Raw genomic sequence first — 17,369 nt, forward strand, 5'->3', positions numbered from 1 at the left:
ATCTCAAATTATGAAAATGTGTGGATGGGGGGGAGGGCATCTCGGGAGGAAATAGAAATCAATTTGTAGCACTTTCCATTTTGTATATTGCCTTGAAAAGAAAACAGTAATTTTCTATGTTATCTACCTCAGATCCTATTAGAATCAGGTTAATTTAGTGGCAACGATTTCAAAACGTTATCGCACCGTCCTATCAGCTAATGTCTTTGAGTGCTCTCTGTTTAGAAGGTGTAACTGTTCAAATTTAATATCGTGTCAGATACCGCCACTGACTGATGCATGATCTTGGATATCGCTTGCAAAATGAGAGAATGCGGGGAGACCACTTTAATTAAATTTGCACGTTAAACAAGCTCACGATGTGGTTCACTTTTGAATAAAGTGAAAAGACCTGTAGACTATGAACATCTTTCTTTATGTTAAGCCAAAACAACAGACTGTTCAGCTCATATATCATAGTTGATTACCTCTTTTAAATATTTCTTGCTATACTTTGTGATTTCATTATTTGACAAACTCTATAGAAACTAAAGCTTGCAATAAAACGTAACAGCAATGAAGAAAAAAAACAGGAAAAGGAAAACCAATGTAAATATACCAAAAAGAAAACATCTATTAAGTTTTCATATATTGTATACCCCAAACAAGCTCACCAAACTAAAAACTTTCTATGGGTTTACAGTGTGGAGACCGACTATTCAATTGTCGTCTTGATATTCCCTATTAACATTTGTTAACTTAATGGCAATGGCTACCTTGTCCTTGTTTAAATAAATGTAACCGACTGCAAAGCCAATAGAGAGCAAAGACATACAAATTAAATCCACATTTGTAGCTTCCTTCATGATTGACCTTCGGTCTGATTTTCAATCTATTCCCTTGTCGGCAAGACATATCCCTAATGCTGATTTAATTTTTTTTTTAATTGCATTATTGCAAGGGGAACTCAATCTTTCTCCCTCTCATAGTGATTAAAGCCACTTCACTAGCAGACCAAACACAACACTTAAAATAGTTTAAGATCCAAATAAAACAGGGTGACTAACTCGTACACACTCTCACAGCACAGATTATGTCTCAGGCAAAATCACAAATTTTGGTTGATGCAGGAAATCCTAATGATTCTCACAATGAAGAAGTCAGGTCTACATTTGTCTACAATCAGATATAAAAATATCCTATTAGTAAAAGAATTATTAATGATAAACCTCACATAATCTTTATTCATTAAATATTATTATAGCAACCTGTGCTCACTGTTTAATCAGTTAATTAAACCGTGTTTAAAAAAAAAAAAAAAAACATTGTTGAAGCACAAAATGCTTATTCATTTCTTCTTGTTTCTTCACCAAGTGACTACATTTGGTATATTGTACATTTCTTCCAAGTTGTGTTGGACATTGATAGAAGTACAGCTCATGCAGAATTTATAGAATTACGAGATGCATGAAAAAGGACAACACACCTCATTATACAATAAACACCATTGTTTTTTTTCCCATTTTATGTCCTATTTGAGGAAATGCACTACGCACATTAAACTAGTGCAAGTGACAGCTCTGTTTTAAAATCGAGACAAATTCAGATTACTTTGTTGCAAATTACATATTAGGTGGTTGGGTGATTAGTACCCTTGCCTCATAGTGAGAAGGTCATGGGTTAGAATCCAGGCCAAGCCTTTTGGTTTGGCTCAGTTTTTTTCCCTGTATGCCAGCAGTCTCATTGGTGCAAGAATGTGTGTGTGACGAACAATGTAAAGCGTTTTCGGACTGTTCACACACAAAGCGCTATATATGTGAAGTTCATTTATCATTAACCAGTTTATAGTTACGTTTATTCTTTTGCTAACTTTTCAGTTTTCTTTTACAGTGAAATTTTACTTCAATGAGGACCCTAAACAATCCCAAATCACTCCATTTTCTTACATTGAACACTACACAAAAGTAAGAAAGGACATGGCTGTGTTTTTTAAACTACATGCACAAATACCAGGCATGATTTGTTATCACACTGGTATGCAAGTTTCAAACATTCCACCTCTCTCCAAGAATGTTGTAGCTGCATGCTCATAATTTACCACTATAGATCCTTAATTCATGAATATGAATGTGCCGTCCTGAAGAGCCGAGCCTCTGTTGTTGTGAAAAATCAAGTACTCTTGCCTTGTCTCAGCACAGAGGTGCATCAAGGATGCACAGCCACATCTTACCTTAAATAAGGGTCTCTGTTTACACCTTCAAAGCGCTGGAAGAAGAAGCTCTCACAGAGTTTCTTTTCCTCTCCCCTCCTGATTGTTTGCTGGCTTGATTCGCTTGGATTCCTAAATGATAGGCTCATATAGAGTTCCAGACTTTGTTTACGCACATTGGTTGGCTGCCTCCTTAAGCGCGAGGAGATATGCAAGAGCAATCAAATATTTCTATGACTTGTATAAATGACGGTGGATGGGAGAGGAAGTTTGAATTTTTCACTCCTCATTTGTGGTTCAATTGCCAGAGTGTGTATTGCCTGTTTTCCCCCGAAAAGAAAATAGATGGCTTTGTCACTCAGTATGCATAAACTGTTGGGTCTGTTTGTTGTACGCTGTCAACAGAAATGATAGCAATTCTATTTGTCTTATGAGAAAGACATTGTTACAAAGTCTGAATAGTAGTTTTCATGAATGGGATTGTTTGTCCATTCTGAAGTTATTTCCCTCAGACATTATATGACATATCTGCATGAACCATTTCAAATGCTGTCACAATGTGATACGTTAACAGGAAAGCGGAAAAAGAGACTTTTTTTTTGTGTGTATGAACATACACCCACACGATTACCGACTGAACACAGTGTGACATGGTGTCCACTTATTTATACATACGGCGGCGTGTGCAACTCTGGGGTAGCTTCCAGCGAAAAGAAAAAAAAAGAAAAAACTTGATACAAGTGCAGGTAATTATGAGCTACTCAACAAACACTAATGGCATACCGCAGAGATCGCATATTGTCTCTTTATCCAAAATGACAGACTGTCACACACACTGCCCGTCCACATCTTCCTTGCAGCCTCGCATCATCCAGCACTTCAACCATAACATATATTTCTATCAGGGCACGGAGAGAATAGCACCTTCCGCTTGGTGCAGAGGAGGTGTGTCCCCTTGTGTCTCCACGAGACAGAGTGAGGGGTATGGGGGGGGGGGGCTGTGGTGGGGGAAAGAGAGAGAGAGAGCGAGTGAGTGTACCTCTCTTTTGTTCACTCCCCTCTCTAACTGGTAGTGTTTGACTTCCCCCAGACAGGAGTGGGTAATTCTGGAGCCCTGTGTGAGGTTGTTAGATCACTGAGGCCCAAGACAGCACCATTCTTTGCAGACCCTTGACAGCAAATATGTGGTAATGATATTGTCTCCTGCTGGGTAATAACACACAATTCAGACTGCCACATACTGCAGTCGCCGGGGGAAAAAATGGAGGGGAGAGAAAAAAAGAATTACACTGAAGTACTGGAGGAAAATGACAGGAGAAATGTCTTCAACCTGAAGTGCTATATTGAAAAAAATTCACTCCTGCAGGACACTGCAGTGGGAACAACTGTTTCATTCTGCACTTGTGACTGATGTGTCACAGGATACGACAGCCACTGATACCTGTTCTTGGGACGAGGTAGTTTCTCTACACAAATGTCAATTTCTATGGAAATGTGTTTTTTCCGTTTCGATGCTTGTGTCTGATGTGCCTAATGTCTTTAAATTGTCTTTTTAAGTAGCCACACTATAATACTGTGGTGAGCTAATGTGGCAGTTAAACAAAACTGTGGCTTCAAATGACTAAAGCCGGATGTCACAACACATAGTTAGTGTTACGTATAAACACCATTTTCCTTCCATGGAGACCTTCTATTGTTAACCAGACCACACTGGCAGCTTCAACCTTGACCTTTGTGTAGCTCCACTTGGTACTCGCCTTGTAACTGTCAACACCATCCATCACGGGCCAATCTGGGCCTTGGAAGGGGGCCGGTCCCCCTGCTGTACTGTGAAATTGTGGCATGTGATCCTTAATGTGCGTGAAGTAGACAAGGCCGTGACACAATGCATCAAGCTTCGGGTGGGGGCTCCTCCGGGCCAGTCTATTAGCCTCCCACTGTGCCCCTGGCTGCCTGGACTTATTCCTAGGGATAAGTTGGAATAATAGTGTGATGTCTGCATGCCTCTAACACACCAGCCTTCATCCCGGCTCATAGCCACAACTGGCTGTCACTCACAGTCCCAACCAGAGAGGCAGGAAGTCAAGAATCGTGCATGGCTGCCAACAATAATTCCTGAAAGGAAAGTGTTAACACACTTTTTTGGTTTTGTAACTGAGACACAGTAAAATATTTTACTGGAACAAGAAAAAATGTTAGGGAGAAGTTTGTATTCAACTTTTGAGTTTATGCCAACTATATGAGCATTAAATATACCAAATACTGTATCTTAGATAATGAGGGCTAAAGTCAGCATAGCAAAAGTTGGTATTCTTGGAACTACTTTCAATCCAAAATCAACAAATATTGTAAGCATTACTATATATTACTAGCCTTTATCACTCATTTATTACTAACTTAGGCCTACTAGCATTGAGGATACTCTTCATGGAGTAGAAACTGTCTCATATTATTCAAATCTACTTTAGTGAGGTTAAAGCTTTCTAAACACACAAATAATTTGATTTCTTGCAATGTTTTACAGTATGTGTTTTCAGTCAATTCAACAAGTTTTGTTATTTTTTAGTTGATCCACCACAATACGTTAACTTTAATTAATTAACTTATCAAGCCATCATTTCAATATTTAAAGGTGAAGGAAGTTAATATTTGTCACAGCATTGGCTTTATTTGTGAAAACCAGGTTGTCAAACAATGAGATTGGAGCAATCTGTTAACCCTCTGGGGCCGATTGACGCTCTGCAGCGTCAAAATCACATGACCGTTTGAAAAGGCAGTAGCGTCACAGCACAGCGTCATCTGGTCCGGTGTTTCAATCCGTGTCGAAAGTGCAGATATAAAACTACAAGCTCGTTTTTAAATGATGTTGATCGCCCAAATAAAAGCGGAGATATGAGGAAAACTGTGTCCGTGTTTTTCCGCGACGTTTTAGTGCGCGTCAGGTGCAGAAGACCGGTCAGGAGTGAAAGTGAAAGTAACTGAGCAGCAAAAAAAAAAAACAACACTTGTAATGTGCCAGTATACCTTTCACTCATTGGTTGAGAAGAAAAGCCCATGTCCAATCAAAAGTTTCCATAGTGGGAGGTGTCATTTTGTTTAGTTCACCCGTGAAAAAGTAAACAGAGAGACGGAGACAGCGAGAGTGAGTTGAGATTTATATCAGAGAAAAAGCGACTATTATCATGATTTGACCATGTAGTTAGTGTGTAGTTAGTGTGTAGTGAGTGTGTAGTGAGTGAGATTAGAGTGTTTTTTAGTTTCAAGTGAAATCAGGCGCTCCGACTTTTTTTTTTTTTTGAAGGAGAAGAGCCTCGAGTCTGACACTGAGTTTGAGAGTGATTCTGATGATAATATTGAACACCTCAGCTTATTTTTGTTAGAGAGGAGACAGGTGTCCCCCAGACCAGGAGACGTGTCCCCCACCCCTGTCCCCATCATTCCAGCTCCACCACAACAGCCAAAGGCTAAAATGTAAAAATTGCCTGCAGGAACACAAGAAAAGTAAAAACACTCCATGGAAATGCCATGTGTGATGTGCCCCTCTGTGTTGTGTTGGACAGAGTCTGTTTTTTTGAGTGGCACAAATAATTTGTCTTCACCTGACATTATATGTGTGACCTTTTGCAAATAGTTTTACAAAAACGCCTGAGGCAGTGCTTCTATTTCACTGTAAATATCTGTATATAATTGTTTTTTCAGTCCTGTTTTGATACATTTTAGTTAATTATAGTTTAGATTTACTTTACAAGTAAACAAAATGATTCGTTAACCATGTCTGTGAATTTTATAGTCAATAAATCTATGTTTTTACCACCCGAATTTGTAATTTTATGGTGTTTTTAGATCCACTGTTTTAATACAGTATGCCAAAGTGATGAAAATACTTCAGAAATGCATTTATGAGGTTGTCCTGAACAAAATGACACCAAAAAAGGCAAGGTTTAAGAATTTTATATCTGAGATATAAAGGAAAAATCAATTGTAGTGAAAAACGGCACAAAATGCTTCAGGCCCCAGAGGGTTAATGTAAATAACACTATGCATTGGTTAACAAATATCACATCTCTAAATAATATTAACAGTACAACAAGAGCAATGATCAGATTTTAAAGGAATTTCACTTTGTTTGAATTTCATAAAAGAAATATATACTCATTTTGCTCTTGCTGGTTGCCACGGTATTGAAATTGTGATACTGTACCAATGAAAAATCTGGGCATGCAACATGTCAGTGACTTACCGGGACTTAAAAAAAACAAAATTTTAGAGAGACAGAATCTCTCAGAAGTAAAAATATAAACCAAAAATGCATATTCACTTATATAATGCAAAAGATTGTGTCTAAAAACATCTTACTGTGTGCTCGATACAAGTGACTCAAAGTTAATATGCAAATATTTGAAGATCTATAGTCTATAATGTACAGTTCAGACAATTCAGAGCCTCTGTGAACACAACACAAGTTGAAAGGCGCGTGTTTATGTTGAATGGTTGTGATCTTCAGGCCTTCAGGCAGCTCTGGATTAATAACAAGCATAACTCTGTACTGGAAACCACTGCATGGACTCACATATACCCAATTATTAGAACATGTTTGAGGAACCATTGCATGTTGCTATGCAACAAAAATTAACGCCTACTTTCAAAAGACAAAGGAAACCTACTCGTGTGTGATGCTGGCGGATTCATCCCCTTCAGTATTTGTCCTTGTAATTTTAGTTTTTAAGGTCAAAGGAAGGCTTGTTTAACATTACAAAGAACAAATGTGGGCAACAACAACAAAGCTGCAGGACTGCTTCCACCCAATAATTGTCCATCTTTCACCAGACGACCGCTATTGAGCTTCAGCTTCTCACTCAGAGAAAATAGAGCAAATTTTCACAAACATCTGACAGACACAGAGAATTTAACATTTGATTTAATATTTTAATTCCGAGATTATGCTGTTTGAGTTATGAGGCTTACCTATCTGCTGTAAGTAGTAATGTACTCGGTCATTTTCCAGCTTTACTTTGTCTAACTGAACTCACACTGTGGTTCACCTCAGATATGTATACAGCACAATTATTACACCACAACGCCTTACATAAATTAACATGTAGGCGGTGTTGTTTTGTTTTGTGTGGTCCCTGTGATAAAACTGAAGGCTGAAGTTTTCTTACTTTTTTAAACTCTGTATGCGAGAATACATACTAAAATAATGTGCATACAAATATAAAATCCACTTGAGTCTGACACTCAGATGTTTACGATATTTCTTCTTATAACACAACTGAAAGGAAAACTTTACTTTTGAGAAAACAAACTTTGCTTGCTCACATCAGTGCATTCCTGTTGTTTAATTATTTTGTTAGTGAACTAGTAAATAAAAATAAAGTGTTCATAGTGTTTGACAAAAATGTGGGTAGATTCCTATCATAAAGGCTGCCAGGTGCTAAAATCAAAGTTCTTTACAATATGCAGCTGAAAAAGCATGAACAAAAATGGTACATTGATTGATGGGTTCTCAAAAGCTGGGGTCATGCCCTCCTGCAGCAGACCCAGTGAAGGCCAGGTCACCCTTACCCCATGACTTTCAACACTGACTCTTGATGCGTACTATGAAAATTGTATTTTACAGTAGAATGCTTTGAGAGACAACCCATCTATTCATCTTCTATACCACTCCCCCCCCCAAAAAAAAAAAAATCATATTCACTGACACACAATAATTAAATAACCTGAAATAAATGTTTGTAGACTGTGGGAGGAAATTGTGGTGCCAGGACAAAACCAGAGATTGCACAACGAGAACATGCAGACTCTTCACAAGAAGGCGTCCAAGCAGAGACTCAAAACAATTTCATTATTGTGATGTGAGAGTGTGAACTTACATCATTGCTATTATCTTTGTCATGTTTTAAGTTAACTGTGTGTCCAGTCAGGTGGCTTACATGTCATTCCTGATATGTCAGTAAACACACATCTAACCGAAAGTGGACTAGGACCAATAAACAGTCTGTGAATTGGGCCTGGGCCCTCCCCAGACTCCTGCGGGTTACCTGATGTAGACCGACCCTGGTCTAAGGGTTCTCGAGATTAGTTCCTGGAGTGCACACAGGGAAGATTTTGGAGCAGTCCTCCGCTACCAGCGAGGGACTTTCCCCTCACTTTGTCAAAATGATCTCTCGTCCCTCTGCTAGTGTCCGTGATCCTAGATACAGAGCCTCACAGTAGAGCATGTAAGAGAGAGAGAGAGAGAGAGAGAGAGAGAGATGAGAGAGAGAGAGAGAGAGAGAGAGAGAGAGAGAGAGAGAGAGAGAGAGAGAGAGAGAGAGAGAGAGAGAGAGAGAGAGAGAAGGAGGGAGAGTTTGACTCCATCTCCTTATTCATACATTTGACTACGGGAGCAGCACTGTGCGATGGGCTAAAATAAATGAGAGCACCATGTAAAAAGGTAGCCTTGATACCGCGCCATTGGATGAGGCACATTGAAACGGAAGAATTCATCTTTTCTATCAGCCCCTGCGCTCAGCTCGTGAGCGAGGGGGCTGATGGGTTCAGTCTCAGCCGCTCAGATTTGCATAACACAGACAGATGAACTCAAGTGATTGAATTGGGCTAGGTGGAGGGAGGAAAAAAAAAAAAGAAAAGAAAATGAATTTCCAAGCGAATTAGGGAATGATGGAAACGCAAAAGGCTACATTATTTATTTTTCACACTGAAATAATTACAGAATTAACCTTTCCTACCCATGTGACAGTCCTCTAAACCCTCTTTATCACAATGAATTTGATGCACTGGACTCTGTTGGTGAAAAAAAAATGGAAAAAACTTGACTCTTTTGACGAATAAAACGAGCATTACCTATTATCTCCTCTCACCACCACACCCGCTCTCTGTCACACACTGGCCCTGATCTGCATTCGCCTGGTCAAGCTGGGCCCTGATGCCTCGTTTTGTTTGCTATCAGTGATGTAACACTAATGTCCGTGCACCTTCCACCACCCACACCCCCACCACTCCAGTGACGGGCAGTGACCCACTATAGAGTCACAACACTGCAGGAGGGAAAAAGCAATTTCATGGTTCACTCTGTGGTTAATGTGCTGCTGTAATCTTTAGAGAGGCCTGTCTTTTTGTTTAAGTTCACAGAATAAAGGGTCGGACTATCGTGAGCTCAGGTCAATTAATCACCGGGCTAAAAGGTGGCAGGAAGCCAACACTGTGAGCGGGCCGCACTAAGAGTACGTGCGTGTTGGCTGAGTAAATAAGTTCCCTGAAAAAGGAGTTGATGTTTCATTTAGATGGTGTGTGTGTGTGTGTGTGTGTGTGTGTGTGTGTGTGTGTGTGTGTGTGTGTGTGTGTGTGTGTGTGTGTGTGTGTGTGTGTGTGTGTGTGTGTGTGTGTGTGTGTGTGTGTTGCGATCAGCTGGTGAGTACATGAGAAGGACTGGGGTGTGTGAAGGAGGCTACTTTACCCTGTGTACCTTTATGTGTGTGTGTGCGTGCTGTGCTCACACTGTCAGGTAAGCCTCTCTAATTGCTGCTAGGTGCATTAGCACTCAGCCACCTCTCTCTCTCTCTCTCTCTCTCTCTCTCTCTCTCTCTCTCTCTCTCTCTCTCTCTCTCTCCTCGTGTCTTTGTTTTTCCTCTCAGGTGCCAGTCTGCGGGCCAGAAGACAATCAGACCAGAAGGGTCATTTTCTGCAAGAGCTCACCTCCCTCCTCCAAGCCTCGCTGCTGACAGGCTCACGCTCGGCAGGAGCCCTAAATTAACACTTGACGTCTGCGAGGCTCAGCCCTGATGAGGCCGCGGAGAGACAAAATGTCAGAAAACAAACACTCCATCATTTTTGCTTCATTTCCTCCAACGCGAGAGAAACACACTCACCTGGAGGGCTGCAGAGGCCGCGGTGACATTCAGCCCCCCTTATTTCTGCTGCAGTGGATCAGCCCTGATGCCTATGGGTCGAGGTGAGAAGGTTAAGAACAAATATGATCAGAGGGGAAACTGGCAATTACGTAATAGTTGTCAATAAGCAAATCTAAATGGCGAATGTTTCCCACCTGTTGAGTAAGGATCTCTTAGCTTCACTCATTTCTTTCATTTTGTCAAGAAAGAAAGGGGATCATAACCTTTCAACATGGAGTGTTGAAATGAATGTGATTAGAGACAATAGTGCACAAGAAGGAACATCTTCACTTGGGGCTGCATGCTGCCTTCACAAAGTAAACGATTTGTTTTCCCGAGCACATCAACAACAACCCTTGTAATTATTCCTCACTGGGGATGTACACAACACGAGGGCTCAACACTGTAGAGTAGTATGATACTATTTGAAGCCTACTTCAAACACAGTGCCCCCAGCGAGTTCCGATAGTGCCCGTGTCTATTTTATTATTTGCTTTATCTCTTTGTTGTGTGAGAGTTTATTTGTTTACATGAGAGGGATTGGAGGTTTGGTGATCTGAGCAAATTGCAACAGAAAGTACTTCAGATAGGAATGACTGTAATTAGCATGCTCTTAAATGTGGAACGCTCTCCTAATGTTTTTGTTTACGTGGGGCAGCTGATCTGTGACTCGGAGCGGGGGCGGCCCACAGGCAGGTTAAAATCACTTGTCGAGCCAGAGATCATCATTATGAGCTTACAATTGGTCAGTGTTGAGGAACAATCAACGCAGCGCCAGGTAGACACTCCACGGCCAGCCCATGCTGCGAGATTTTCCCCAGTAATTTTGTATTTATAGTTGTGTTTTTCAGAGTGGATAATTTGAAAAATGTGAGTGTATTTACGTGTGCTTGCACTCACGTGTTTTTGGCTTCCATTTTTTCCCCTCCCTGTTACACTTACTACACTGTCTTTTCCTAATCTCTGCATCTACACTGAAGCATATGTTCCATGACACTCATTAAGAGTCAATTAGGAATTTGCTGGTGTGCCCAGTTATTCAGTCAGTGATTATATTTTACTGAAGGATAATATCCAGGTAAATTAAGATTTCGATTTAATTCAGGCCCAGTTGTCGCTGCATCTCCATTTCACATCATGGAACAATTGAGATCTTATCAAGGATTAAAGTGGGGGATATTACACCTAATTTAAAATATGCACATCTCCAACTGCACGCACAGCCTAAGCATCCACCATGATGTTGTGGTGGGAGGGGGAACGATAAAAAACAAAACAAAACAAAGCATAGCAATTAAGCGTCTTATCCGCAAAACTCAAAAGGCTGTGAGATATAATTCTTCAAATTGGCAGAAGAATCCAGGGCGGAAACACTGCCTTTAAAGAGTTCTTGAGAGAGATGAAGAGAGGCAGCTCAAGAGAAGGACACACGAAAGGAGCAAAGAGGAGACAGGAAGTTGGGGGGGGAAACGTTGAAAAGAGGGTGCCATGGTAGTCAGGTGACAGTGTGACAAAGTTGTGCTTGTTTCAAAATGGAAATCTTCCCAGACTTCCTCCCTCTTGCCCTCTCCATTGCTCCACCCCCCCCACCCCCCCCCCCCCCCAGAGCCCATTGCGAACACTAAGCTCCGGCATCTGAAGTGGCAACACTTGAGATGGTGAAAGTGACAACATCTTAACATAAGCTGAGGGGCTAAAGTGAAAGTCTGCGAGACGTCCTCCCCCTCCTCTCCCAACCAACCAAACCAACCTCTCTTTCCACCCCCATCTTTGACTCCCACTATGTCATCCTTCTTAACCCCATACCAACCTGTCCTCACGCCGCAGCCACATGGCAAACATGCCTTGGCTTCTTTGGACATTTGAACTAACTCATGCAACAGTGAACTTGTAGGGAGAAGGGAGAATGCCCCAGTTTTAAAGGAAGGCAGGATGAAAAGTTGAGAGGAAAGGAGGGAACTTTCCTTGTCTAATCGCTGCCTCACTCTCTCCCTACGTTTCACTGTCATCGTTGCTCCTTCCTTCCACTTCCAGTCACAGGTGCCTCCAAACAGAACTGGAAGCATGTAATCCGCCCAAATCCAGCCTCTTCCGAGGAGTGTAAAACCAGGAATGTTCTGTGGGGGTCACTGGATTAGACAGAATTCATGGTGGTAGCTTGGCTTGAGAGGAGGAATTAGAGGAGTAGAGGGGGGGGGGAGAGAGAGAGGAGACCGAACTGGTTTTGTATTAAAATGAGCTTACCAGGTGGTCTCCCTCCCAAAAGTGGACACAGTGTGTCAAGTAATCTGAAAAGCCCCCGGGTGTTTGTTGCTCATTGGCCAGAGGCCTGGTAAAAAGAGAGAGCCGGGGGGAACTGAGAGAAAGCAGAGAGAAAGACGGAGGGGTGAAGCGGGGTGGGGGGGGGCGCTTGCTAGGGAGGTGGTACTGATGTAGCTATTGAGGCCTCAGTGAAATGTCTGTCAGGCTTGGTTTACCACAATCACAGCAGTGATTAGGACCCTTTTGATGACAGGTTTAGTTTTCTGTCCATTGGCAAGAAAGTAAGAATGGACAAGGGGGTGAGAGGGGTGGGGAGCGGGGTTGGGTTGCATTGGGAAGACTTTGGGGGTGGGCGTTTACGCACTGTTGCAGGAAAATGGGAGGGGTAGAGCTGGAGGGTGGTGGCATTGGTGGTGGTGGGGTGTATATTAATGTCTTGCACCGGGGAGCTCCTACGTAATTTCCCAGCAGGTCGCAGGGTCAGGTTTGTATTTAGTTAGTGGTAATGATCTCGTTAGGGATCTGAATGGACCACCGTCTAAGCCTATTGAGGGCAGCGAGTGTGCCTCCCCATCCCCCACCTCTGCCTGCCTTGTGTGGGCTTACACAGCCCGTGAACTGTGATTAATGGACTTCCAGGGCTTAATAACTTGCAAAACAGTATTAAACAAGGGAGGCCCCAGGACAATCGGAGAGGCTACCCCAGGCGGAGTAGGAGGTGGCTGTAAACAGTGCCCGGCAACAATTGCAATGCATGGAATTAACTGAGATGGGCCACTCACAATGCTACAGCTGGCTAGTGGCAGGGAGCCAGGCCTGGGAGAGAGAGCTTCACTGGTGCTTCCAGGTGGCCCGGACCAGGCTGGGCCCTTTTCAGTTTTGTAAGTGTTAAAAAATAGAAGGGGTAGAAAGGCTACATTTGTGATGGGGAGACAGTGAGAGGAAGCCATTGAGCAGAGACAAGAAAGAGATTAAAGAGCACAGAGAGTGATAAGCAGATAATAGGGAGGGCACATTCAATAGAACAAGTAATCCTTGACACGCAAGCACAAATATGAAGCCTTTTGTCTCCTGTGTCTAATTCAAGCCACGGCGTGTAAAAGTGGCCAAGCAAGAATAGCGATCCACATAAACAAGTACACAGATGCAGATAAAACACACTCATCTGCCCCTGTGCACACAAACATTTCATCAGCCGCTCACACCCTGCCCGCTGCCCCAACTTCCCACATCTCCTTGGCTGTCTTATAGTCCCCCTTTTTTCCCACCCTTGTGCCCTCTTGTCTGGAAACAAATGATCCCAGCATGGAGTCATGAGTACTGATGTGTTCAGACCACCCTCCACTCGGCCGCAGAGCTCGTCTTTTCTCCCCTCAGCATTAGTGTGCATTTTATGCCGGTATAATGTATCTCACATTTGTAAATATAAGCAATGGGGACCACTTGTGCTGAGGGGAAAAGCACTTTTTAATGGCCATAAGAACAACATCGGTTTGTTTTGTGAGGCTGGCTCTGTTGAATGGATGCAAACTACAATAATCAGTTTTATTGAACTTACTTGTGATTAGCCGTTTTCAGTAAATTATTAAATTATTTGTTTTGACTTTGACATCACCTTATTCACAAATAAACTGTGGAAGTGTGTTAGGCAATGAAGTCACAGATAGAGATGATTGTGAGCAACTATGAGAAAGAACATCACAGTTTAATGTTTCCCAAAAAATATCTGTTTCTGATTTATTAACAAGGAATCAAACTGGTTAAGTAAGAGTGGCTGTCATGACATGATACTGAAACCCAAAACGAGCAAAGTCGCATCGTTAGTAAAGTAACATGAGCATCAATCAGAGAATGAATTTGAAGTATGAATACTGAAGGCTGCTAAAAACATGCATCCTGAAAAGCCTCAGTCTTCCGTAAACATGAGTCTGTAAAAAACATAGTCTTTCAGCCAAATTGGAAAATAAAGCACAGAATCGTTTAATTTTAATTAATTATTTATTTATTTTTTGCAATTTGAATGCAGGATCAATCATAAAAATGCACAAAACTGAAAATGGACTCTTTTATCACATTTATCTCTTCAAATATAAACTAGGTTATTGGATATAAATGAGGACTAGCTGCACATCGAGTTTGATGATTGTTACACGAGAGCGAGAAGCTAAAAAAAAAGAATATTTACATTCACTTAAAAACAAGCAGCAAACACTGTCAGCTTAGTTGTTTCTGCTGTTTGACATTCTCTCCAGTTTGTTTGGCTTTTCTCAGCCGAGACTCATCTTCAAATGAGTGACACTGGGGTCATCCTAATCTGCTTTTCTTGCAGATCAGAGATGAGTCGGACAAAAGATCAGCCCTCCATTCACTCTGATGCAGAGGACCAATATGCCTCCAAAAATATTTGCCCAAACCCTTTACTTAATCAGTGGCTGAGAGGTTATTCAGCAACATAAGCTGATGCTCCTTTCAGGTTTCTTATGAGTGTCTTTGTGTGTGTGCATGTGATTATTGCGGGGGGAAAAAAAGAATCATAAAACACTTAGGAGCATTTCCATCAAAATAGTGCAAACTTGCACCAAAATCTTGATTAGATTTGATTATAAAGCCTAATCTAATTGATTACATGCAACAACAAATTTGTATTAATGTTGCATTTTTAATATAAGTACGTGGGAATACATACTGTTGCATTATCTCTATCTCTCTCTGCGATCGCAGCTGTCGCTCATATCAATCCCCTCTCCCAACACACATCTCCACCACCTCTCACCCTCTCTTGCATCAGGGTGTGGGTGCAGCGGGGGCCTTGGCCCTGATGAGGCCGAGAAGGGAGCCACCGCTGCGCTAAGCCTCTGGCTCCCTGCTCCCTCTCTCCACCTCCTCACAATCATGAATAATGCAGGAGAGAAATACATTTATCTTTTAATAGCCCCGGCCCCCCTGGCTTCAGACCGTTCAGTCTGGCCCAGAACCGCCACAGCGCCGGGCCCGAGGACTCTGAGCGCCGCCCACCCACCCATGCCACACCACACCACCCCGCCTGTGATTGTCTCCCACTCCTTTTGAAGTTGGGCGCTTCTTAGTGTCCTAGAGATGGGTAATCAGGCTTGATTTTGGAAGGGTCAGGCCATCTTTTGAAGGGGCGGTCATCCCCAAGTTCAAGCAAGGAGGGTTAGCACCCACGGTCTGCACCAGAATGACTGTAATTTTATCGGGCATATTCACTGCACGATTTCAAACTCAATCAAGAGAAAAAAAGGAGAGCAATATTCTTTTGCAATGAATATTAAAGCAAGGTTGTGTAAGAAGATGGTATAATGACAACTCCCAGCTTTTGACTGGCTATAAGGTGGAAATATTGTTTTCGATTGGGGTTGAGTGACTTTAGAATTGATTCAACTGAGAATCCTTGAATGAAATGCCACATGATTAACTTTGAAAAAGTAATTATGAACAAAAAACTGATCTATCTGGTTTTAATGCATAAACTATTAATGTAAAAACCCCTGGCTTCAAGATAAATAATACACAATACACATAAAATGATAAAAATTCTATATTTAAGAAGGAATGTATCTATATTTAAGTCATTCACAGGTTTTAAAATTATAAAGGCACAAAATGTGTGATCAACTGTGTATAGATTAAAGTAATACAATCTTTCATTTATAAATAGATTAATAAATTCATACATGAAATTGGAATAAAAAAAATCCTAAAATTTACATACGTCTATAAAGAAATAACCAAAGATCTAATAAAACACCATAAAACTTGATTGATGGTGTTTACTTTCCAGGTTTATTTATTTTTAATGAGCTGAAATGAAACAAAATGTAAAAAACGACTATATTTTAAAAAATGCTCAAACAATCCAATGCACACCAGATGGATGCCAGACACGACCTACTTCTAACAGACACTAAAACTAGAGGAGCACCAAATGGAAACCCTTTGCCCGACTGTGTTTTTCACTCTGTTTTTAATAAGACACCATGTGATTTCAAATCAGACGGACTCTTAATGCGCTTCGTAGCGGCGCACCGTAATGTGAGAATAACGTTGTCTTTCTGTGTTTAACAAGGATTCGGGGGGGATTTGAGTGCAGCCTCCTCATCCTCATTGCTTACACATCTGTATGTGCGGGGCTCTGGGGGGACGGCAAGTGCAGCTGGATTCCTTAACCCCTCTGTTTGTCTGCTGTGATTTAAGGCTCAAACAGCCCTCGCTGCGACACCTGCAGCAGGAGGAAGACGAGAGGGAACCGCGCCGGCTTCAGCAATCATTTCACGCTCTGTTTGCTTCAGAGTTTATAGAAGATTTTTTTTTTTGTTACGCAGTAATCAGTTATTTTTGCATTATAATAAAGTGAGTGTGAACCTGCAGGCATGCTTTAATAAAAAGCCTATATTTCTTCTTCGTGAAATATTGGGCTCGGGTGTCTTTGTTTTTATAAGAGATTTTTTTCATTTTCTTTAAATACATACCTGGATAAATAACTCTTTTGTGTCAAACCTTTTCATTGTGAAGGCTCTTAACTTCTTAAGATAAGTACAAAGAAGTGCTTGTGTATGTCAACCAAAAGACTATTTCAATTATTTAATGAAGAGTTTAAAAATTAGTTTTTAATAGAAAACACACTGAAATGATTGTTCACATTCTAATACATGTGCAGTGTTTTTCACATTCACATTCAACTTGATTTCTTTTGGATCCTTTCTTTTTTTTAATGTCACTAACTTGCAATCAGATTTCCCCATAACTAGAAAATGCAGGGAACAAAACTGCACTCGAGAAACACTGAAGCTGACATCACTTTTTCAGCCAACAATAACAAGTTCAAGCACACACTTCTTCCCAACATGCCCCCTCCTCACCCTCTCCCAACACATACACGCTGAACACGCACATGCACACGCAGCGGAAAAACCTAAATCTCCTTCTTCCACACACAACCCATGCGCCACCAAACCCCTCTTACCCACCACTCCCCTGCACCCCCAAAGCCTTCAAGCAGCCCTGGG

The sequence above is a fragment of the Blennius ocellaris genome (genome assembly GCF_963422515.1).
Source record: "Blennius ocellaris genome assembly, chromosome: 17".
In the NCBI taxonomy this organism is placed as follows: domain Eukaryota; kingdom Metazoa; phylum Chordata; class Actinopteri; order Blenniiformes; family Blenniidae; genus Blennius; species Blennius ocellaris.